At 35.8% G+C, this 24,558-nt stretch overlaps 1 long non-coding RNA gene across 1 annotated transcript in view; it reads right to left on the bottom strand.

Annotated features, from left to right (window-relative positions):
* Positions 1-208: 208 nt before the first annotated feature.
* Positions 209-24,558, bottom strand: part of LOC138340710 (uncharacterized) — a 48,202-nt gene continuing 23,852 nt past the window's right edge. The window contains exons 3-4 of the long non-coding RNA XR_011213447.1: positions 8,732-8,790; positions 209-1,195 (exon numbers count right to left, since the gene is read on the bottom strand). This is a non-coding gene — a long non-coding RNA (uncharacterized lncRNA). The remainder of the gene's footprint in view (positions 1,196-8,731; positions 8,791-24,558) is intronic.

Genomic DNA, 24,558 nt, shown 5'->3' with positions numbered 1-24,558 from the left:
TAGGAAGAAGAGAAAAAACTTCTTATTTCTCTTGAAGTATATTCAGGATTCATAGATCTTTTACAAATCTTCTTTACAATGAAGGAAAACCCTTTATTTATAGGAAAAACCTTACTTGGTCCCCCAGTAGGATTCCTAACCATATCCTACTAGGACTCCACATAATTAGACATTCACTATAACACAAATATGTTTATAACACTCCCCCTTGAATGTCGATAGATTATGTGCCTCGTTAAAACCTTACTAGATAAAACCAGTGGGAAAAAAGATCTAGTGAAGGAAAAAGAGTACACATATCTAATAATACGCATTATGGATGCCTCATAAAAATCTTACAAGGAAAACCCAATGGGACAAAACCTTGTGAGGAAAAAAGAGTACATCGCGTAATTAACTCCCCCTAATGACAACATCAATTCAAAGACTAGAACCTTCATTTTCAAGCTTGTGCACCATATTTTTGAAAGTTGTAGTTGGTAGAGACTTGGTGAATAAATCAACAATGATATTACTTGAACAGACCTCTTGCATGTTGATATCACCATTCTTGGAAGCTTATGAGTGTAGAATAACCTTGACCAAATACGTTTTCTTCTATCTACTTTTATAAATCTTCCCTTCAGGGTCTACGATTTCTGCAAGTTCCTTACTTCAACTTCTTAAAGCAAATCATCTATTTCCAAGAGTTTCAATTCTAGTCATCAACTTGCATAATAATACTTGTATATGATCTATGCATTTTGAATCTATTTAATCCTTATGAGAATGATAAACAAGTTTTCCAAAAACTTTTTGTCACGACCCCAAAGCGGGCCGCGAGTGGCACCCACACTTATCCTACTATGTGAGCGAACCAACCAATCTAAACCCCAACATTTCAACCATAAATAACATAATATAATGAAAATCATTAATGAAAATCGATTAAATAACTTCAAAAAAAACTCAAACACTTATTATTATCCCCAAAATCTGAAAGTCATCATCACAAGAACATCTATCCTCAAATTACTAATCCTAAGAGTATCTAGAAAGCTAGAATAAATAAAAAGCTAGTCCATGCCGGAACTTCAAGGCATCAAGACATGAAGAAGAAGATCCAGTCCAAGCTAGAAGCGTTAGCTTACCCTGAAATCCGGTGTAATGAAGACTGGCTAGATTTGCGGTTGAGTTGAAGACGACGGTACGTTCGCTGTACTCCACAAATAACAAAGAAAGAAACATACAAGTAGGGGTCAGTACAAACACAAGTACTGAGTAGATATCATCGGCCAACTCAAAATAGAAAACAGTATATATCAGATAATATCATAAAATCAACTACAATACTCAACATGCGGCGTTTACAATTACCATAACCCTTGGTCACAACACCAAGCACATCAATGAGGACTCACGCCTCCCCATCCTACTCGTTTGGGAATTAGGATCATTAAATTGAGTATATTAACATCTTTCAAGATTCATTATCTTTATTTCTCTCGTGTCGGTACGTGACACTCCGCTCCATATACTATCCTGGTGCCAGAACGTGATACTCCGATCCTCATATACTATCCTGGTACCGGAACGTGGCACCCGATCCATATACTATCCTGGTGCCAGAACGTGACACCCGATCCTCATCATACTATCCTGGTACCGGAACGTGGCACCCGATCCATATACTATCCTGGTGTCGGAACGTGACACCTGATCCTCATCATACTATCCTTCTTTCCGCTTCGTTTTTTGTCCGATTGAGCTGATTTTTGGACAGCATATTATCTTCATCTCAATCTTTGATTAGGAACTGACAGAGTATGATTTGGTTTCCTGCAGATTCAGTTTTGCTATCATGAACAGTAGCTGCGAAATTGGTGATTTTGCTCCTTTAATTCTCTAGATTTGATGCAATCTTATTTTGTTGTTGCTCGTTGTTTGACACTTGTTTTGTGGACAATTTTGGAGAACAATATTGTAACTCTTGGTGATTATAGTGAAGTTTTTGGTCCCGTGGTTTTTTACTCTTCACATCGAAGGGTTTTCCACGTAAATCTTAGTGTCTTGTGTGATTGGTTTATTATTGCCTTGTTATATTTGTTTGGTTGAATTACTTGCTGCCTTACTATCATATTGCTTGTGGTTGTTTGTCTTCTCTTGGTTCAAATCGAGAAGGGAAAGTATAGACTTGGGTATTCTTCCGCTGTTATCCTGTCAGTCATTCTTTGTCAGTGCCTTGTCTTTTCCAACATCATATGCTCTTAAAACAAGCACTTGACCATGTATAGAACAAGATGTAGTGAAATAAAGAAAGTTGATCCCTCATCAATTAAAGTAATGTCTACTTGAATATATGGAATATGATCAACCTCCCCTTGAATGGAGAAAGAGATCCAATAATAAGAAAACCCAAGAAGAGAGTTTTGAGTGCATATAAAGAGAAGAAACTTATTTCTTGAAAAATATGCTAACAAGAACAATGATGAAGAAACTGCATAAAAAAAGTTTTAAAGGTTTTGTAGAGCTATGAAACTTGTTTCTCATAAAATGAATCGGTTAAAGCAAAAAAGTTGTGAAAAAAAAATCTTCCACAACCTAAATAGTCCTTCTTAGACTAATGTTTGTCTGCGGGTTGTGCTAAGGTCAACAAGGGTATCCAATCCTCTCTGAATCCACCTTCGATAATATGGTGTGAATTAAGTACCATGATCTTAAATGATAGATATTGGCACCTCTTGCAAATTGATACAATCTCCTGAATGCAACCTCTCAACCTCTGAGAAAAGTATAATGTCTAAATTGGCCGTTGAAAGTGAGAAGACCCAGTCAACCTATCAAAAATGACCCAAATATCATCAAATGTGTGGAAAGTTTATGGCAATCCTACCATGAAATCCATATCTATACAGTCCCACCTTCACTGGAGAATGGATAGCGTTTGAATCAAATGACCTACCCTCAAGTGCTCATACTTCTAATTTAAGTACTAAGACATAAACTTTGCAATATCTCACTTAATCCAACACCACCATTAGACTATTTCTTCTTCTCTTTCTCTTTCTCCTCTCCTTCCCCCTTCCCTTCTCTTTTTAGTGCACCCCCTCCTCCTTCTTCTTATTCATCTTCTCCTTCTGCTTTTGCTTCTCTTTCTCCTACTACTTTTGCTTGTTCTCCTCTTCCTCCTCCTCCTTCTTCTTCTGCTACTCCTTTTCCTTCTTTTTTTTTCTTTTCCTCCTCATCCTCCTCATTTTCTTCCTTCTTTGTCCTGACCATTTAATCCACCTATAACCATGGAAAATGATGTCGTAAAAACATTCCCTAGGCCTATCAAAACCCATGGATTTCATTTAGTTGTGGTTATGTACATAAAATTTATGGTGAGATACCACCATTTGGGGGAAAACTATCTTCTTATATATTTGGTTTACCTATTATTAGCGGCAATCAACATTCTTTGTATGTGTCCCTAAAGTCTTTAATGACACTGGTCCTCATGACACTTAATTAATGTTAGTAAGGATTTCAGCATTCTTAATTGTCTATATTTATTGCCGCTAAAAGTCAATTTTTGTTGTAGTGTGATCAAGCTCAACTAAGTGGGATGAGGATTAGGTCAGCAACCTTTGCTGGTGTGGCAACTCTCTGCACGAGCATTGCAGAACTACCGAAGGAATCCAAGCTCCACAAGAGCAGCTGCAGAAGTAGATCTTACATTTTTGTAAGTCCTCGACCTGTCGTTTAAGATTCATTTAGAGTTCTACCAAAAAACAAATATGCTTTTCAATCAGGAACACACTTTGGCCTTAACATAATTAACTAAACAAACTATGTAAGTTGTCTATAGGAAATTTTGATCAAAGCCAGCATAACAACTAAAACCACTTAAAACAATCAAACAACCAAGCTTCTAGAAACCAAACCAACAATCACAAGACATAAATAAAAGGTTATACCAGACCAAACTAAAATATGAGAGCTAATAACGATAATAAAAATCTCATCCAGTTCATTAAGAATGTTGATCGAACTCAACCCTTTCAACGCAAAAATCCCCAAATGGGAAAAAACATTCAAAAAACTCTCCCTTAAACCTCAAGTAGAGAGCACCCACCTTAATAAGACATAAATACCTTATAGAAGCAACGAGAAGGGGAAAATAGTAAGAAAAATAAAATTCAAGCAATAGACCGTGATGGTCATTAAAATATCGACTATTAAAACAACTTAAATCTTGAAAGTTAGAAATAAACACAAAGTACCCAAGGTTAAAAAAGGTAAGGATATTTGGTATATATATATCAGGATTGGCTTACCAAGTAACCTACCTCAAAATAACCATAGGCGCCTCTTCGAAAATCAAGGACTCATCATGCCGAACCAAATTCCACTTAAGCATGTGAGACATACTTAAACATATTGTCCCAACATAGATACATAAAATATAAGGTCAATAAACCAAAGGTTTGAAGGTACGTCTAACTTTTAATAAGCCACCTTCATAACAAACTGCAAAAATCTCAAAAGTTTGATGAACCTAGGGTTGGGCTCGCCCTTTCCATCAAACCTCATCATGCCTTTCATGGTTGACACCAACATAAACACTCGATATCAACTAAACTCTAAGGCGCTCACTCTCTAATCAACAGAAATCTTATGCCTACTCTAAGCAACTATGAGCCTCTCCTTAAATCACCCAAACTTTATCCATAAGTCAGTGACCTAAGGGCCTAATTTCAAAAGCATTAAACTATCACATGAAAGACTGACCTCCAATTATATAATGTCTCAAGTAGATACATTTGAATACTCAATCATTAGCATTATTATCTGCAAACTCTACCAAAGCAAAAAATAGTCCCATATACCTCGAAAATAAATTAAACACGCCCAAACCTTATCTTCCACATCCTAAATAGTCCTTTTTGGACTGTCTGCTTGTCTACGAATGAAATGTTGTGCTAAGATCAACTCAAGTACCAATTCTTTCTGAGATAACCTCCAAACATATGATGTAAATTAAGTGTCATGATCTGAAATGATAGACACTGGCACCCCTTGCAAATTTATACAATCTCATTAATGCAACCTCTAAACCTATCAGAAAAGTATAAAGTCTAAAGTGGAAGAAAGTGAGAAGACTTGGTAAACCTATCAATGATGACCCCAATGACATCAAATGTACAGAAAGTTTTTGGCAATCCTACCATGAAATTCATATCTATCCACTCCGACCTTTACTCGAGAATGGGTAGACTTTGAGTCGAATAACTTAACCTCAAGTTTTCATACTTCACCTACTGACAATTCAAGTACTTATACATAAACATTGCAATATCACACTTATTCCAACATCACTATTAGACTACTACTTCTACTTCTTCTCTTTTGCCTTATCCTTCCCCTTTCCCTTCTCTTTCTCCTCCAAATTCTTCTAATTCATCTTCTTCTTCTCCTTATACTTTTGCTTCTCTTTCTCCTTCTACTTTTGCTACTTCTCCTCCTCCTTCTTTTTCTGCTACACCTTTTCCTCCTTCTTCTCCTCCTCCTCCTACTTCTTCTTTGTCCCTACACCTACTACACACGCAATCATATAAAATCATAATGAATAAAAATTGCTACATATGAAGAAAATAAAATAACTAATTACACCAAAAATTACTAAATATGAAGAAAGTAAAACAACTCATTACACCAACCAACTAAGTACACATGTTCTTTAATTATACTACTCTTGTTTTATTTTATTATGTGTTGCCTAGGCCTATCGAACCGTATGAATTTAATTTATCTGAGGTTATGTATATAAAAAATTACGGTGCATTTGGAGAAAATCTATCTTCTTCTATCTTCTTTACCTATTTCTTACAACTTTAGATAGTCCTATATTTTGAAGTATATGTACTTAATTTGATGCTCTTGAACTACTAGTAACACTTGGTTTTTTTTTTTTACCTTCACATTTCTATTATATCTATGAAAGCTTTGAGTTTATAGACTTTATTTTGTTAATGTTATTATTTATGTATAATTATTTGATATTAATTTCGGGTGAGGATTGGATTACCTTCCAATGAGATAGTGCAAGTGTCATCATGCCTTAGATTTTGAGTCATCACAGTTCTTAATTGTGAAAAAGAAATCATTCTTCTTTAGTAATTCTCATCCCATATATAAAACTTACTTCAATCGGTATATTATTGTCAATCTTTAAACAAAAAAAAATTATAATTAATTAGAAGTACTCATATATTTTCCATTGCCATTCTTGACATAAACTTCTCATAAACTTTTTTTATCTATCGAAATTTTGAAATATGAGGCAATTTTTTCGAAGGATATGCTCCGTCTTTTGAAATAAAGCATATTTTCTACAAATATTTTCAACCGAATATGCCCATGTAAAATATTGATTACTGTGTTTTCTACCTCCCAAAAAAATCATGGAATATGACCTGTCAATTTCATTTTGAAAATTAACAAATTTTCATCCTTTTAAGGAAAAAAAATAATAATTCCTTAAAATCATATTACAGTAATCAAATTATTTAAATTTTGGAACCTAAACAATGAAAGTTCTTGATTTGTCTATATTGACAATTCATGTTTGTCAACTATAAAAGTCACACATCTCTTCAAGTTTATTCTGCTCCAAAAGAAACTACTTTTTTTTTGTTTGAGCATCAAATATGGCTACAAAAAGGTTGAGAGATACTGCAAACTACAATGAAAATGTGAGAATTTCCATCTTAGACAAAAGAGTAACAAGTTTGTTCAAGAAAGCAGAGGAGCTATCTATTGTGTGTGACGTAGAAGTTGCCATAATTATTTTTAGGCCAGGAAAAATCCAACCCATTACTTGGAAATCCCCAAGTCTAGCTCAGGATGTCTTGACGAGGTATTTAAGTTTTATTGAATTCAAAAGGCTGTCAAAGTTGGTCACACATGAAGACTATCTTCAAAAGAAAGTTGATAAGAAAGAAGAACAAATTAGCAAATTAGAGAAAATGAATGAGGCGAAGGAAATGGAAATTCTCTTCAACCAACTAGTGGAGGGAAAAAGTATTGATGAACTTGATGCTAGAGAAATGAAAGGTTTGTTAAAGGTGTTTGCTGCAAAAAGGGCTAAACTTGATGAAAGAAAGAAAGAACTTAACCAGGCTCCAAATCCTCCATCCAACAAAGAAAACATTACCTTATCAGCAAGTCCAATGGAAGAATCATTTAATGATCCGTGGTTTATTCAGACTATAGCTACATTAGGGGATGGGAGCGGTGTAGAGTCTACAGAAAAAGAAGGAAATGGCGTCAATGTTGAAGATGATGGACATTCCAAGGACCTCGATTGAGAATGTAATAATTATAATGTTCTATCATTGTCTCTTCGTGTTCTTTGTTCATAGTGTGTGTCTTAATTTGTTGCATTTTTCTTTCCATTTTATGTTATTGTACTTTTTATTTCAATCATTTATGAATGTTATTCTATTTTGTTGGAAAAATGAGCTAACATTGTTCGGTTAATAAGTTATTTTTATCAAAATTTGGTCCAAGTTGAATCTTTATTTTTAGTCGTACATTGTTATTTCTCTTACGTTTAGAAACCCATGTTACTTTATAAAAAAGATACTGCATGTATATAGAATATAATAATTGCATATGTGATGAATAATCGAGATATTATTAGTATATCTTAATTTACGATTTATAAGTATTTATCATCCCATAATTATTTTAGATTTTTCCTATTTTCCTTAGCTTTTGGGATAAATGAATAAATTGGATTTCAGATTTTTTTGTGGGAAAGGAATGGTGATTGGAAACAGATAAGGATTGATAGTGACGCGAAATGAAGGGCAGCGATTCCCATGGAGGATTTCTTCAACTTTACGTGATATTTTATGTTTAAAGTCAATTGGTATAGTTCAGAAAATACTTAGGGCATTATTTGAGGATCGACTCGAAGGGTATTTTTAGGCTTATGATATTTTATTGTTATACCTAGTAATCTTGTTGTGCCAACCAACCATTTGTGTTACAACTAGTAATAGACAACCATTACAAAAAAAAAAAATTGATTCATGGGGGTTATTTTTTCAATCTATAACGATTTAGGGATTTCACTAATTTAAAACGTTGAGGTTTCTAAATTCGTTACAATTACCATTGTCACGAGCATATTTGTAGCAGTTTTAGTAAACCTTCATGACGCTCCCCACAAAATGACTTTTAAATATTTGGAGCTTTTTTAGTACAAGTTTGTGATAACTTAAACCTTCACAATATGATTTCAAACATTTTAAAAATTAAATTTGTGTGGATATAATATTGTGATGATATGTAATTAATATTTAATATATAATTTGATTTGTGGAGTGTTACCAAATAATACTAATAAATTATTGTTATTATTATTCTAATAATAAACATGGAATTTGATTTTCATGAAGCCTTCAAAATAATGAATAATTTAACCAAAAAACACATTCAAGGCAAATCAAATTACATTAAACAAATTTGTAAATAAGCTTCACAATTTTTAAGTTAGACTTTCTTCCTTAACCTTATTTGTTTCTTTCATTTAGCAAAAAAGTAATGATGACTTCAACAATTTACCATATTGAATAATTAAGTTGTATTGATGTGGATCACAATCTAATATGCAAAATAGTCCTTGAATTCGTTATATTCAAATCCAATCCAGAATAAATGAATACATGATCCTTAACCAAACAAAAAAAATGATGCTTACCATATTTCAATCAAAGATTAGGTACAGATAATTTCACGTGGTGAGAATTTGAAAAAATCCTGCAATACGTAAAAAAATGATACATTACATTTTACAACTTGCAAAATACAAAATTCCTCTAAATTAAATAATAATATTGATTTTAAGTTCTAATAGAGAATTACCTTTATATTTTCTTTAAAAATAGCATTTTCACACACATAAAAACTGAAATGAAAAAAAAAAAGTAAAGAAGAGTGACAGGCAAAGGGCTAAAGGAGAGGGGACACAGAAATGGGTTTACTGGAAGAAGAATGAATAGAATGGGTGGGATTTGGGAAGGAGGGGTGGATATTTTATATTTGATTGGATTTGAAAGGATTTAAGGGGGGAATTAATTATAGTTTTTACATTTTAGTCTTTTTAAATATTTTGGAAGGAGCGGTATTAAAATTTTGTTGAGTCTTGTTCAAATTAAAGGTAAAAGAATTTTTCTAGTGCATAGAACAAGCTCTTATTTTTAATTTTAATTGATTTGCAATAACTAATAATTAAAATATTTCATCTTAAAAAATTAACTAGTACTATAAAAGCTTAAAGAAAAATAAAATACAAAAAAATTAAATATAGATGCATATGACTAATGATTTGGCACGCGCGCATAGATAGATAGAGAGAGAATTTTATAGATTTTTTTCTTAGATTTCATAATTAAAAAAATTAAACTTTTGTGTGATGAAATAGCAAATATCACTAAATAATATAAATTAAATTATTACTCCAATGTATAATATTATATATATAAATAACGCATTTAATAAATTTTTGGAGTCAGATAATCACCAAAAACAATATAAATTGTGGCGATTTTCTAACCTCCTTAATATAATCACCATAATTTTTTTATAATGTTGGATCAAAATAAAACGTTACCTCCTTAATAAAATTATCATAAATTTTTTAATAATATCAGATCAAAATAAAAGGTCGCAAAATGAATTACAAATGAGACTTTTAAATACTCACACAAGTTAACTACCGCAAATTAAACATTTTTTATAGTACCAATTATTATCTAAGAGAACAATATCTAAAATAAAATACATTTATTAATAATGTGTAGATAAAACTAAATAAAGATAAAATACAGAGAAAGCATGTAATCAACGATCAACACGTATACTAGTGGAATGTGATACTAGTAGAGGAGAGGGGGGAGGGGGGTATCGAGTTGTCATGTCACCCGGTATTTGACCCTCATAGTGAAATGTGCCAAGCATGAAAACACACATGCTAGTGGAAAGAGTCTAAAATTACTAGTCTGGCAGAATCATATTAACACCTTAAATAGTTTTAACATGACACTCTACATATGATAATTTGTGTCTTATATGGTGTTTTATGTGTATTATAACACTTTAAATAGTCTTAACATGACACTCTACATATGATAATTTGTGATCTATATGATGTTCTATGTGTATTATATCTTGACAATATGTGTGTCTATTCATTAAATATTATACAAGTATAAGTGTCTACTTATACACACTTGAAATTAGATGACATAATTGTCAGTTGAAATCTATTTAAGAGTCATGTTTATATATTATATCCTACGTTAAATATGCACATGATAAGAAGGAAGAGGAACCCGTAGCAACTCAATTGGAAACAAGAAAGTATTGTAAGGAGATTCTTAGATATCGAAGAAGCTGACACAACATAATCAAAAGAGAATTCTGTGCAAATAACATTGTGATACAAAAAGAGGTAAACAACTCAAAGTCTGAAACCGAGAAAGCTTCTACCAGGATACACATATTTCTCACATGATATCATCTTTGCATCATATACTCTTAAATCAAGCACTTGATCATGTATAGAACAAGATGCAGTAAAATAACTTGATCCCTCATCAATAAAAGTAATGTCAGCTTGAATATGTGAAAGGTGCTCAACCTTCACAATATTGATGTGAGGTTAAAATGCACATTTTTTATTATTATTTGTCTTATATTTATTATTTATTTTTGTCCGTTTTGAGCATAAATTTTATGGATTGTGCTAAACTGTGTACTTTATTTGTAGAATTAATTTGATGAAAAATGAAGATGTTTGGAGCTAAAACGAATTCAAAATGAAAGGTTGAAGAAGGAAATCAAGCAAGCAGTTTATCGAAAGGGCTCTTAATTTAGAAGCGGGGGCAACAATATATTCGAGATACAGAAATAATATACAGAAATCAATTCCTTTTTGGTTTTGATTTCCTAATTTGCTTGGACTCAATTATTTTATTTAGGTTTTTCTTTACCTTTAAGTAGGACATATAAATTATTATGGGTAACTTTCACATATAACAAACAAAAAAAATCATATTTGTATAATATAACAAACTTTACATAATTGCGCTCCATAGCAAACATAAAAACTGTATAATTCGCTATACATATAAAAGTGTATAATTCGCTGGCCTAAATTGTATAATTCGCTGGCCTATTTCGCTGCAATTGTATAATTAGCTTTGCATACAGTTGAATCGAATTAAAATGTATGTATATTGCATAATTATAAGTGTATAGCAAGAAGATATATGTTTTTCTCGCTTTATACAAAAACAGAAACACAATATATACACTTCTGTTGTATAAAGCTAGAAAAAATTGTATTTCACTGCAATTGTATAATTCACAATTGTATAATTCTTTGGCCTTTTTCTCTGCAATATTTGAAGTAAAATGTTTGTAAATTATATAATTAAGTGTATAACACGAAGATATACATTTTTGCATGTGTATATACAATTTTCTCTCGCTTTATACAAAACAGAAACAGAAATTATACACTTCTGTGTATAAAGCGAGAGATCGAGAATGGGTGTAACGACCTGTTTAATCGTTTTGAGCAGCAGATTTTATTTCTGGAAAATTGGCTGAAACCACGGAATCCATGACGGACCGTCACAGGCACGACGGTCCGTCACAGATGTCTCGTTTCAATATACTTAGGAATTCTGAAATTGGGTACTGAAAATCGACTCTCTGAACTTCGTAACGGACTTGCAGGACGGACCGTCACAGGTGTGACGGACCGTCACAGTGTCCTTGGTGAAAATAAAGTCCTGGCCCTCACGACGACCTGAGTGACGGACCGTCGCAGTCACGACGACCCGTCATAGGTTACGCAATCCCAGTTAGAATCGGATTTCTTTACACGTTTTAAGGGACGTTTTGGACTATTCTTTCCTTAATTATAAATTTCGTGAGTTTACATTAATAACTCAAAATTCTTGAGGGATAAAAGAGGTAATTTTGGGTTAATTAGTGGGGTATTGTTGTCATCTTTTACACTTAGTTATATGTTAATTAGGGTAAAAAGAAAGAGGGTTTTGAATAAGAAAAGAGAAAAGAAAAGAGAGAGATAGATTGATCGATTGAGAGAGAGAGTCGAACGAGGAAGAAGAATATCAAAGTTCGGGAGATTGCTTGTTGATTCCAATTCTTCGGTGGAGGTAGGTTATGGTTTCCCTTACGATATTCGTAGTAAACTCTTAATAGAGAATGATATGTATTGATAATATTGTAAACCCTGCTATATGCTTAATTGTATGCTTGCATGAATATGATTATGTGAATGTGATAAGATAAGCATGATGAAAATATTGAATCCCAAATCTTGAAAAGAAACCTTAATATACATTATTAATGATGATGCCTTGGTATAGAAGAAGGCTTGATGAATTAAAGTAATGGGATTGAGGATGCCTTGATATATAGAAGGCTTGATGATTTACAGAATGATATTAGTGGATCGGGTGTCACGAACCGACACGTAGAATTAAGGGATCGGGTGTCACGAACCGACACGTAGAATTAGGGGATCGGGTGTCACGAACCGACACGTAGAATTAGGGGATCGGGTGTCATGAACCGACACGTAGAATTAGGGGATCGGGTGTCACGAACTGACACGTAGATTTAGGGGATCGGGTGTCACGAACCGACAAGTAGATTTAGGGGATCGGAGTGTCACGTACCGACACAAGAGGAATAATGAATATGAGGGAGCGGAGTGTCACGTACCGACACAAGAGAAATAAAGATAATGAATCTTGAAAGAGGTTAATATACTCAATCATAACGAACATGATTCCCAAATGAGTATGGTATTGGGGCTTGAGTCCTCATGTGTGAACTTGACGGTAATTGCTAATGATATAGTGCTTGTTGTTGCTACATGATTGAGTATCATAGTTGGTTTTATGATATTACTTGATATATACCGTTTCCTATTTTGAGTTGGCCGATGATATCTACTCAGTACCCGTGCTTTGTACTGACTCCTACTTTTATTGTTTTCTTCTTGTTATTTGTGGAGTGCAGCAAACGTGCCGTCATCTTCGACTCAACAATAACTCAAGCCAGTCTTCGTCACACCGAATCTTCAGGGTGAGCTAACGCTTCTAGCTTTGACTGGATCTTCTTCTTCATGTCTTGAATGCCTTGAACCTCCGGCATGGACTAGCTTCTTATGTATTTTTAGCTTTAGAAACTCTTAGAACTAGTAGTTTAAAGTAGATGTTCTTGTGATGATGACTTCCAGGTTTTGGGAATAATAGATGTTGAATATTGATAGTTATTGAATTGGTTTTTATTAATGAGTTTAAGTCTTCCGCATTACTTTCTGTTGCTATTACATTGAAATGTTAAGGTTTAGATTGGTTGGTTCGCTCACATAGGAGGGTAAGTGTGGGTGCCAATTGCGGCCCGGATTTGGGTCGTGACAAACTTGGTATCAGAGCATTAGGTTCGTTGGTCTCATCACACAAGAACATGTCTAGTAGAGTCTTAAGGAACGGTAGGGGGACGCCTTTACTTTTCCTTGAGAGGCTATAAGACTTTAGGAAAATTTCACTCTTTCATTCTTTCTTTCGTGCTACTACTTGAGTCCAATTGGTATCTAGGCGATACGAATTGGTATCTGACCATTTTCACTCTCTTTCGCAGATGGTTAGAACTAGAGCAACGACTACGTCAACACCAACACCGGCCAGACAAGAAACAACTGAGCCAGCCACTGGGGCTGTGGCTCGAGGAAGAACAGCGGCGAGGGGCCGTGGAAGAGGTCGTGGGAGGACGTCCTCTAGGGGAAGAGGACGAACACCTAGCCCATCTGATACTAGGGCAATGACTCCTCCACCGACTGAGGAAGTAATAAGAGAAGGGGAGGATGGGGAAACTGAACAAGTGCAAAATGAGGAAATGCCACCCCAACCTACCCCAGAGATGATCAATCAGGTTCTGGCTTATCTTAGTGGGTTATCTGATCAAGGTCAGGCACCTCCAGTGTTTTCTGCGCCAACACCTCCGGTTTCAGAAGTACAACATGCGGCTACTATGGCTCCCCGCATGGATGTTCCATTGGACATAGGCACATTTCCACGTCTGACTACTGGGCCTATAATGACAAATGATCAGCATGAACTTTTCAGTAAGTTCTTGAAATTGAAACCTCCAGTCTTCAAGGGTGCGGAATCTGAGGATGCTTACGATTTTCTGGTTGACTGTCATGAGCTACTACACAAGATGGGTATAGTAGAACGGTTTGGTGTTGAGTTCGTGAGTTATCAGTTTCAAGGGAGCGCCAAAATGTGGTGGCGGTCACATATCGAGTGTCAACCAATAGAGGCACCACCTATGACTTGGGCCTCATTCTCTAGTTTGTTTATGGAGAAGTATATCCCCCGGACTTTGAGGGATAGGAAAAGGGATGAGTTCTTGAGCCTAGAGCAAGGTAGGATGTCGGTTAATGCTTATGAGGCTAAGTTTCGTGCACTATCCAGATATGCCACTCAATTCTATTTCAGTCCTCAAGAGCGGATTCGCCGGTTTGTGAAGGGGTTGAGGTCAGAATTGCGGATTTCGGCCTTACAGATAGCGGCAACGGAAAAATCCTTCCAAGAAGTGGAAGGAGTGAAGCCAGACGACTTCACGACAACATCGACATCAAAAAGGTTTCGAAAGGGAGGTGAGTTTGGTGGTTCTTACACTAAAGGACAGGGTTCGGGAAGTTACGCAGTTCGACCCATTCAGTCTTCACTACAGACTGTAGTTGGGGGTCCACCTCCGACCGGTCAACACTTCTCTGAGAGACCTATGCATGAACCCAGAGAGTGCTATGGATGTGGGGAGATTGGACATATTAAGAGATATTGTCCAAAACAGAGTAACAGACCTCCAAATGTTAGAGGTAGAGGTGGTCATGGCAGAGGCCTTTATTCTGGAGGACGTGGTGGTCGAGGTAATGGTGGTCACCAGAACGGCCGAGGTGATGGGCAACCTGGAGTCACTACATCACAACATGGTAGGGGCAACGGACAGACAAACGATAGGGCCCATTGTTACGCTTTCCCTGGGCGGTCTGAAGCGGAGGCATCTGATGCTGTCATCACAGGTAATCTTCTGGTCTGTGATTGCATGGCTTCTGTATTGTTTGATCCTGGATCCACGTTTTCTTATGTATCTTCCTCATTTGCTAATGGTCTAAATTTACATTGTGAATTACTTGATATGCCTATTCGTGTCTCTACTCCGGTGGGTGAGTCTGTGGTAGTTGAAAAGGTATATAGGTCTTGTTTGGTAAACTTTGTGGGGAGCAACACTTATGTAGATTTGGTTATCTTAGAAATGGATGATTTTGATGTGATTCTGGGTATGACTTGGCTTTCTCCGCAATTTGCAATCTTGGATTGTAGTGCTAAAACGGTGACGTTAGCCAAGCCTGGGACAGACCCGTTAGTGTGGGAGGGTGACTACACTTCCAATCTGGTCCGCATCGTCTCCTTTCTTCGTGCTAAGAAAATGATTAGTAAAGGGTGTTTAGCTTTCTTGGCACATCTCAAGGATGACACTACCCAAGTACCTTCGATTGAGTCGGTTTCAGTAGTTCGTGAGTTTCTGGATGTGTTCCCTGCAGATCTTCCTGGTATGCCACCAGATAGGGATATTGACTTCTGTATTGATCTCGAACCGGGCACACGCCCCATTTCTATACCCCCTTATAGAATGGCTCCCGCGGAGTTAAGAGAGTTAAAAGCACAACTTCAAGAGTTATTGAACAAAGGCTTTATTAGACCAAGTGCATCTCCTTGGGGTGCTCCAGTTTTGTTTGTAAAGAAGAAGGATGGGAGTTTTCGAATGTGTATAGACTACAGACAACTAAACAAGGTAACCATAAAGAACAAGTATCCTCTTCCCCGCATTGATGACTTGTTCGATCAGTTACAAGGTGCTTGTGTCTTCTCTAAGATTGATTTGAGATCCGGTTATCATCAATTGAAAATACGGGCAACGGATGTGCCAAAGACTGCTTTTCGAACGAGGTATGGGCATTACGAATTTGTAGTGATGTCTTTTGGTCTAACGAATGCCCCTGCTGCGTTCATGAGCTTGATGAACGGGATTTTTAAGCCATATTTGGACCTCTTCGTGATCGTATTTATTGATGATATATTGGTATACTCAAAGAGCAAGAAGGAGCATGAAGAGCATTTGAGAATGGTATTGGAAATGTTGAAGGAGAAGAAGCTTTATGCCAAGTTCTCTAAGTGTGAGTTTTGGCTAGATGCAGTGTCCTTTTTGGGACACGTGGTTTCTAAGGATGGAGTGATGGTGGATCCTTCTAAGATTGAGACAGTGAAGAATTGGGTAAGACCCACTAACGTGTCAGAAATAAGGAGCTTTGTTGGGTTAGCTAGCTACTACCGCCGCTTTGTCAAGGGATTCTCTTCTATTGCTTCCCAATTGACGAACTTGACTAAGCAGAATGTTCCATTTTTATGGTCGGACGAATGTGAGGAAAGCTTTTAGAAGCTCAAAACTTTGTTGACTACCGCACCTATCCTTACCTTGCCAGTAGAGGGTAAGAACTTCATTGTTTATTGTGATGCATCCTATTCGGGTTTGGGTGCAGTACTAATGCAAGAGAAGAGTGTGATTGCTTATGCTTCGAGGCAATTAAAAGTGCATGAACATAACTATCCAACCCACGATTTGGAATTGGCTGCGGTAGTGTTTGCATTAAAGCAATGGAGACACTATTTATATGGGGTTAAGTGTGAGATCTATACGGATCATCGTAGCCTACAGTATGTCTTTACTCAGAAAGATTTGAACTTAAGACAGAGGAGATGGATGGAGTTACTAAAGGACTACGATATCACTATCTTGTATCATCCGGGAAAGGCGAATGTTGTAGCGGATGCTTTAAGTAGAAAGGCGGGAAGCATGGGAAGTCTAGCTCACTTGCAAGCTTCTAGACGCCCTTTGGCTAGAGAGGTTCAGACTCTAGCTAATGACTTGATGAGATTAGAAGTAAATGAGAAGGGAGGATTGTTGGCTTCTGTGGAGTCAAGATCTTCTTTTCTTGACAAAATTAAGGGAAAACAGTTTGATGATGAGAAACTAAGAAGAATCCAAGATAAGGTATTGCGAGGAGAGGCTAAGGAAGCACAAATCGATGAGGAAGGTGTTTTGAGAATCAAGGGAAGGGTATGTGTACCCTGCGTCGATGATTTGATCAACACTATTCTGACAGAGGCCCATAGTTCAAGGTATTCTATACATCCGGGTGCAACCAAGATGTATCGTGACCTAAAACAACACTTTTGGTGGAGTAGAATGAAGCGTGACATTGTGGATTTTATTGCCAAATGTCCAAACTGTCAACAAGTAAAGTATGAACACCAAAGGCCCGGAGGAACACTTCAGAGAATGCCCATTCCGGAATGGAAGTGGGAAAGAATTGCAATGGATTTTGTGGTTGGTCTTCCGAAGACAATGGGTAAGTATGACTCCATTTGGGTGATTGTTGATAGGTTAACTAAATCTACTCATTTCATTCCGGTCAAGGTGACTTACAATGCAGAAAAGTTAGCCAAACTTTACATCTCGGAAGTGGTGCGGTTGCATGGGGTTCCACTATCCATCATATCAGATAGAGGTACGCAGTTTACTTCTAAATTTTGGAAAACATTGCATGCGGAATTGGGTACTAGGTTGGACCTTAGTACTGCGTTCCATCCTCAGACCGATGGTCAGTCTGAAAGGACGATTCAAGTGTTGGAGGATATGCTTCGTGCGTGCGTGATAGAGTTTGGTGGTCATTGGGATATCTTCCTACCCTTAGCGGAGTTTTCATACAATAATAGCTATCACTCAAGTATTGATATAGCTCCATTCGAAGCATTGTATGGTAGGAGATGTAGGTCTCCCATTGGTTGGTTTGATGCATTTGAGGTTAGGCCTTGGGGTACTGACCTTTTGAGGGATTCGATGGAAAAAGTGAAGTCTATTCAAGAAAAGCTTCTAGAGGCGCAAAGTAGACAAAAAGAATATGCAGATCGAAAGGTTAGAGACTTAGAGTTCATGGAAGGTGAACAAGTCTTGTTGAAAGTTTCGCCCATGAAAGGGGTGATGCGGTTTGGAAAAAGGGGTAAGCTAAGTCCAAAGTATATTGGACCATTTGAAGTACTTAAGCGAATATGGGAGGTGGCTTATGAGTTAGCCTTGCCTCCAGGGCTTTCCGGAGTGCATCCGGTATTCCATGTGTCTATGTTGAAAAGATATCATGGGGATGGAAATTACATTATCCGTTGGAATTCAATTTTGCTTGATGAGAACTTGTCTTATGAGGAGGAGCCTGTTGCTATCTTAGATAGAGAAGTTCGCAAGTTGAGGTCAAGAGAGATTGCATCCATCAAGGTGCAATGGAAGAATCGACCGGTTGAAGAAGCCACTTGGGAGAAGGAGGCAGATATGCAAGAAAGATACCCACATCTGTTTACAGATTCAGGTACTCCTTTTCTCCCTTGTTTTCCTTCTTGTGATCGTTCGGGGACGAACGATGGGTAAATTGGTATCTATTGTAACGACCTATTTAGTCGTTTTGAGCAGCAGATTTTATTTCTGGAAAATTGGCTGAAACCACGGAATCCACGACGGTCCGTCACAGGCACGACGGTCCATCACAGATGTCTCGTTTCAATATACTTAGGAATTCTGAAATTGGGTACTGAAAATCGACTCTCTGAACTTCGTAACGGACTTGCAGGACGGACCGTCACAGGTGTGACGGACCGTCACAGTGTCCTTGGTGAAAATAAAGTCCTGGCCCTCACGACGACCTGAGTGACGGACCGTCGCAGTCACGACGGCCCGTCACAGGTTACGCAATCCCAGTTAGAATCAGATTTCTTTACACGTTTTAAGGGACGTTTTGGACTATTCTTTCCTTAATTATAGATTTCGTGAGTTTACATTAATAACTCAAAATTCTTGAGGGATAAAAGAGGTAATTTTGGGTTAATTAGTGGGGTATTATTGTCATCTTTTACACTTAGTTATATGTTAATTAGGGTAAAAAGAAAGAGGGTTTTGAATAAGAAAAGAGAAAAGAAAAGAGAGAGATAGATTGATCGATTGAGAGAGAGAGTCGAACGAGGAAGAAGAATATCAAAGCTTGGGAGATTGCTTGTTGATTCCAATTCTTCGGTGGAGGTAGGTTATGGTTTCCCTTACGATATTCGTAGTAATCTCTTAATAGAGAATGATATGTATTGATAATATTGTAAACCCTGCTATATGCTTAATTGTATGCTTGCATGAATATGATTATGTGATTGTGATAAGATAAGCATGATGAAAATATTGAATCCCAAATCTTGAAAAGAAACCTTAATATACATTATTAATGATGATGCCTTGGTATAGAAGAAGGCTTGATGAATTAAAGTAATGGGATTGAGGATGCCTTGGTATATAGAAGGCTTGATGATTTACAGAATGATATTAGTGGATCGGGTGTCACGAACTGACACGTAGAATTAAGGGATCGGGTGTCACGAACCGACACGTAGAATTAGGGGATCGGGTGTCACGAACCGACACGTAGAATTAGGGGATCGGGTGTCACGAACCGACACGTAGAATTAGGAGATCGGGTGTCACGAACCGACATGTAGATTTAGGGGATCGGGTGTCACGAACCGACACGTAGATTTAGGGGATCGGAGTGTCACGTACCGACACAAGAGGAATAATGAATATGAGGGAGCGGAGTGTCACGTACCGACACAAGAGAAATAAAGATAATGAATCTTGAAAGAGGTTAATATACTCAATCATAACGAACATGATTCCCAAATGAGTATGGTATTGGGGCTTGAGTCCTCATGTGTGAACTTGACGGTAATTGCTAATGATATAGTGCTTGTTGTTGCTACATGATTGAGTATCATAGTTGGTTTTATGATATTACTTGATATATACCGTTTCCTATTTTGAGTTGGCCGATGATATCTACTCAGTACCCGTGCTTTGTACTGACTCCTACTTTTATTGTTTTCTTCTTGTTATTTGTGGAGTGCAGCAAACGTGCCGTCATCTTCGACTCAACAATAACTCAAGCCAGTCTTCGTCACACCGGATCTTCAGGGTGAGCTAACGCTTCTAGCTTTGACTGGATCTTCTCCTTCATGTCTTGAATGCCTTGAGCCTCCGGCATGGACTAGCTTCTTATGTATTTTTAGCTTTAGAAACTCTTAGAACTAGTAGTTTAAAGTAGATGTTCTTGTGATGATGACTTCCAGGTTTTGGGAATAATAGATGTTGAATATTGATAGTTATTGAATTGGTTTTTATTAATGAGTTTAAGTCTTCCGCATTACTTTCTGTTGCTATTACATTGAAATGTTAAGGTTTAGATTGGTTGGTTCGCTCACATAGGAGGGTAAGTGTGGGTGCCAGTCGCGGCCCGGATTTGGGTCGTGACAATGGGAGAGTGGCGAGCGAGACTTCTGGGAGAGAGATGCCTGACAAATTTTTGCCAACATTTGCTATGGAGCACAATTAAATCAAACCCTAGCTATTCCATTTAATTTAGGTTATTAGTTTGCTATTTTATACAATTTTCCCAATTATTATTTAGGAGGGGGGGGGGCACCCAAGATACAAGACATAATATAATTTTTTTTTACCTTTGGAGTTTTGTAAGAGCCGACGTGGAGGCCGAAGAATTGTGGTTTATTTTTTCTTCTCCTTTATTATTTATTTGTATTCATGATTAATAAACAAATAGGTTAGATATTGTTCTAAAATTTTTATGATTAACATAAGCGTATTTATTTTAATAAATTTTGATTGTGTTTTTGAGTTGATGATTAGCTAAGCTCCGCAACTAGGTTTGTGGGAACCATGAACGATTAACAATGTATGAATAGTAATTTTAAGCAATTCTCAAATAGGTTATTGCATGAATTGATAATTCTGCTGCTTAGAAGTTTTTTAACGAGTGCATGCATTAGAACTCGCCTTGTTGTTACTTGTCGGACAAAGGAGGTAGTTAATAAGAAAAAAATTATCAACATAGATTAAGTGGGATACTATCTAATAGTCTAGTGTTGATTGATGCGAAGTAATAACTAAGTCATACATCGATTATGATGTTTAGTATGAAGTAAATGTAATGGTTAGTAAATTATATACACGTCGCCAAACCAAAGTACAGGGTGACATATTTTAGATGTCGGACCAAGGATTTAGAGATATATAATTTATCACTTTGCATGCATAACACTAGGAAGAATTGCTATTAGTAGGATTACCGCATTATGAGCTTATGGGGAACACATTTCTAGTCATTTTTATTAATTTGGATATAAATAAATACTTAGTTCAAAGCTATTTTTATTTCTTTTATTTTTTAAACTTTAAAATCCCCCATTTTTATATAACAACTATCAAGTTAAATATTTGCTATTGATAATATTCTTCCATATTCTCTGTGGGATCGACCCCGGCTCATAGTTGGGTAAATATATTACATACGATCATTTATATTTCTTTTCAAGAAGTATATTTTAACGTTATCAAATTTTTGTGCCTTGTCGGTGAATATGAATTAGATTTTGTCTTTAGTATTTATTTTAACTTGTAGTTTTTTTTTTACTTATTATTAAAAAAAAATATTATTATCATCGAGTCATTTGAGCCTATCTAATAGTTTATGGACATGAAAAATTGTGTCTATATTCTTGAATTTTATTGTTCTAACATCAAAAAATTACATTCCTCACTTAGGATTCAAGAAGTGCATAGTGTGATATCTGTTGTTTGGGATCTTTCATTTTGTAACACCACCCATTGAGCGCAACATAAAAGTTGATTCAAAATTAGGGGCTCAATTCATATCTTCAAAGTGGAAAGAAAAATAGTAAAATTGATAGTGTCGTGCCGCGACGTTAAGCGCTTATTTGGAGGCAACCCAATTAGTGTAACTTTTTTATTTTTATTATTTTTATTTTACTTTATTTTATTAGTATCACTTTTTTATCATGTTTTTGCAGATTAGGGGAAGTCTGAGTACCCAAAAAAATAAAAGGAAAGGAGCATGTTTGAGCTTCAGTGTGGGGTGACGACCCTTGATATAAATTTAGAGAACGTGCTACTAGCTAGGCCTAAAGGCCTCAGGGAGTTTTCCTAACCTTTGTTTTATATTTTACTTAATGTTTTGGGTACATAACATCTTTTTAAGTGTGGGGTGGAGGAATGAATTCCTAGTTTTCACTGTTTTATTAAGTGTTTTTTTAGAATGAGTTTATTGGCTTTTGTTTTCGGTTCTTTTTCTGAGTATAGTCCCTTTGAACTGACTGTCTTTATTTTAATTTATTTTAGGAATAATTTTTTTAATTATTATTTTTGGAGAGAAAAGAAAAGACCCATTTGATTTATATGATATTTACTATTTGGGCCTAATTTTAAGCAGTACTTTCTTCTGAATACTTGATTACTACTGAAATTTCAAACCTTTTGACATCTAGGTTCATGGTTGCGACTTCGTATATAGCTTATTTTAATTTATAGTTTGTTAGGATCTTGTCTCTCTTAAAAGTGGAATTGATCCTTCATGATTGATACTTGTGTTGTGTGTGGTGAGATTTGATTTATTCCATGTTTTGTATCTTAGTCTAGAACTTGCCCTACATGTTATTGAAGCGAAAATAAAAAAGTGTTGCTTTGTGTAGGAGATGATAATAGTCTTTCTTTGATTTGTCTAATAAATTTTAGCCTTTTCAGATATTTTATCACTAGTTAGCCCTTTTGAGCTTGTAGCCTTTTGTTGGTAGCCATATTTTTCCCTTGAATATTTTGTTGAATCCCTAGTTTTTGTACCTTGCTTCCTTGAGCATCATAGCATAGACTTATTTTAATTATCAATTCTGAGAAAAAGGAATGGATGAATGAAAATGTGATCAATGATAGATACAAAGTTCTTAAAAGCCCCCTTTGAAAGAATGTATTGGAATGTGACATAAAAAAAAAGTGACCTTGATGATGACCTTGGTCCTTCCAAGGACACGTGCACCTTAACTCATGTCAAATACGCGAGTCGAGGGTGGATATTATAAAGGAAAATTAAAAAAGAATAGTGACCAAAATATTCTTGTGATGATGAGAATTACTTGTGAAATAATGGCCTAAGTCATATACAACCCCCTAAACTTGTTCACATATTTCATTTAGACACCTCAATTCAACTGTATACCAATTGAACACTTATATTGTAAGAGATTTTTACATATTAAACATTTTGTGCTGACATGGCAGCATGTGTGTAGTACACACATGAAAAGAGCGTGAAAGGGCATCATTTAACAAAAAAAAATAATTTTCTTTTTTTTTTTAAAAATAAAATAAAATTAGCATCTCTTCATCTTCTTCTTTGACTCAACCACCATTAGAACCACCTTCTCACCACCGCAATCACCGGTGTCCCACCATTAAAGTATATTCCTTTTTTTCTCGAGCTGTAACCATTCTTCTTCTCTATACCACCTTGTTTTTTAATTAAATGTGCGTCACCATATCCACAGTGCTCTTTCCCTTTATTTTTTCGGTCATCTTCTTCCCTTTTTTTTCAGACCATCATCTTTTTCTCCTTTTTTACCAGTCATCGAACACCACCTCATTTTTCTCCAAATTTATCATCGTCAATATCTTTTTTTATTTTTAGCTTTTCATACAATCAATTACAAATTTTAATTTGTTCATTAGAAAACAATGCTACCAATCATCTTTTTCTTTATGCCAAATCAACTCAAACATGAATTGAATCGAAGCTTAAAAATAAAACATTAATTAGATAAAAAGAAGTAGAAAAACTTAGGTGATTTAAGTGTTTTTTTGGGAAAAAAAAGGAGGAAGAAGATGAAGTTGGGGTGGGGTGGGGGGAGGGGGGAGCAGGTCTGAGCGGAGGCAGGAACATACATACTTTAGGATTTTATTTTTTTTAATTATAATTATTTTTTAGCACAAAAAACAAATTTAAGACACGTGGCTTCTTTTAATTAATTAGTTTGCCATGTCATGGCAAGTGCATCACACACACTTGACATTTTTTGTTGATTATCAAAATGTGTCTAATAAGAAAAATTTTATATAAGTAAAAGTGTTCAATAGGTAAAAGGTTAAATTGAGGTGTCTAAATGAATAATGAGGACAACTTTAAGGGGCCACAGATGACTTTGGCCTGAAATAATTGTTGAAGATAGGGCTGAAAATAAAGAGAATAAAGTATGGGTGATGAAGTCTAAAAATTACAAAGTGCTCAAGGAAGTGGAAATCACTATTATATAGTTTTCCTACCCATCCCCTAGCCTACATTAAAACATGTTAAAGTCCTACTTGATTCTATACATGCTTGCTTAATTAGTGGATATGTACATAATGGGCAAGCATATGGTTCTTTGTGCATACATGTGAATTTTATATGTGAGTGTGAGAGTTGTTCTT

Source organism: Solanum lycopersicum, chromosome 12 (assembly GCF_036512215.1).
Source record: "Solanum lycopersicum chromosome 12, SLM_r2.1".
Lineage (NCBI taxonomy): Eukaryota > Viridiplantae > Streptophyta > Magnoliopsida > Solanales > Solanaceae > Solanum > Solanum lycopersicum.
The sequence above is the reverse complement of the archived record's forward strand: the minus strand, read 5'-3'. Positions and strand labels throughout refer to the sequence as shown.